This window comes from Frankliniella occidentalis, unplaced genomic scaffold (genome assembly GCF_000697945.3).
Source record: "Frankliniella occidentalis isolate FOCC.00 unplaced genomic scaffold, Focc_3.1 Scaffold26, whole genome shotgun sequence".
NCBI lineage: Eukaryota > Metazoa > Arthropoda > Insecta > Thysanoptera > Thripidae > Frankliniella > Frankliniella occidentalis.
This window is the reverse complement of record NW_026267156.1, coordinates 39,337-41,305: the sequence shown is the minus strand read 5'-3', so window position 1 is coordinate 41,305 and position 1,969 is coordinate 39,337. Positions and strand designations below refer to the sequence as shown.

Below are 1,969 nucleotides of genomic sequence, written 5' to 3'. Positions count from 1 at the left end.
TCTTCGAGAAATGTGCAGTTCTCATCATCACAGCATGTTGGGGTTTTCCTCTTGATGATGCAGATGCCAATTTCTGTTTTAGGCTTCGGCCTGGTTTCCCCCATTTTGATGTTGGTGCGAGTGTGACGAGCCCCCTGTAAGAGAAAGGATGATTTAATGCTTATTAGTACTTATTTCAGTGTAATAAATTGAGGTACGCCAATACTGAAAAGGTAGATCAAGAAAACATAACCTAGCCTGGACATGTCAACAACCTGAGTATTATCGTATCTCCATCCCATGAGATCACAAAAACCCTCACTAAATAGGCAGAGTTCCTTCTTTAGAACACTCGCTCTTACCTGCCAACGCTGGTTACCCATTTTAAATGGTTTATTCCAGCATAATCTTCATTTGCAAATAGCAGCCGTTGTGCTGCGGCGACGCTTCGACGTCTTTGTCGTTGTTGACGTTGACGTGTGTGCGTCTGTGTGTGGAGGGAACTAGTTTTTCATACCGCTAGCCTCGCACGGGCGATCCCGGGCCGTGGCGGCCCCAGGCGATACCAAAGCTCTCTGATTGGCTGCCGCTCGGTTGCTCTGCGCACCTCTCACACGAGGGCCACTAATCTCAGGCCGCGGCCGGGGCACAGGAAGCGCTGCTCCGCCAGAAGCAGTGCACCTTCACCTCCGAACTGAGTGAAGACTACACAGAGTGCACCGTCAGAAACATTTTTCCGAACCGATAGCCCTTCGACCCCTTCCCTCCCCTACGCCGAGGATATCAGCTGCTGCCGCTCTCGGCCCTTTTATTTTTTAAAAGGACGCCCAAAGGGAAGTAAAAGCTCATGGCAACATGCGGCGCGGGGTCGACGTAAAAACGGAACCAAACCCCATATCGTGTGGTCGCCAGCTGTCGAGCCTAACCCCTCCCCTCCCTCCCCAACAAACACACGGCACACCCGGGCCCCCGGTAAAGGGGGGAGAAGAAGAGACGAGAGGTCGAACGAAAGAGCCAGGTATTTTACCGTATTCCACCTTTGGAAAGCAAAACAGATCAGATCGAAATATGTTTTAGGCAGTGCCTTATCAAATTATACCATCGCAAAACAACTACCAAAAGCCATGTGAGTCAAAATTATTTTTGATAGCTTAGCGGGGACGGTATCATCTGGCGGCCGAGCCGATCCGGGTAGCCGGCGTAAATCAGGCTCGACGTTGCTATCGACACGCACACACACACACACATGCGCACACACACACGCGCGCGCGCACACCCCCCCCCCCACACACACAAACACACACACACACACACACTCGCGCGGACGGGCGTGCCGATACAAACCAGCGGCTACTTTGCCAGCAAAGCCGGCCGCTACAGCATCAGCGGTGGCAGACCGTGTCAGCGTCTCACCTGCAACAGACAAAGCAAAACAGCCGTCAGTCAAAAGCGTCCACACAGCTGACCAGTCCAACAGACAACCGTTTGGGGGAGGAGCCAGAGCAAGGGGTCGCTGGCCCCTCGCGTCAAAAATCGGACAAGAATGAAAGAGAGCGAGAGATAACGCGGATGGGCCAGCCAAAGTCGAGCAAAGTCGTCCGTCCAGCCGGCTGGGGGTCGCCATCGCCGTTTGATTCGCACCTGGACGAGGAGAAGAAAAGGGGAGGAGAGAGAGAGAGGGGCAAGCCTGCTTCGGATGATAAAAGAGCGCGGCCGTCTTGCTCGGCTGGCGTCTTACAACGCCGCCACGCCGCGCCACTCCCCGCTCCTGCGCTCCCCCTAGAGGAGCGAGTTTGTCCCACCGGTCGGTCGGCCGCCCTGCTCCTTGCCTGCTTGTATTGCTTTAGCTGCTCGTCTCCCCATCCGTCTTTCCCCGCCGCCGCCGCCGCGTCCTCGCGCCCCCCTTCGACCCGCGACCGTTAGAGCGGGCAGGTCGCCGCGGAGCAACTCGAGCAGCCCACCAGGTCGCCGCCGCCGACATCCACCAAAC

General features: G+C 55.8%; 1 protein-coding gene across 1 annotated transcript in view; it reads right to left on the bottom strand.

Annotated features, from left to right (window-relative positions):
- LOC113205749 (rap1 GTPase-activating protein 1) overlaps positions 1-1,969 on the bottom strand; it is a 42,334-nt gene that overhangs the window by 23,330 nt on the left and 17,035 nt on the right. The window lies entirely within an intron of this gene.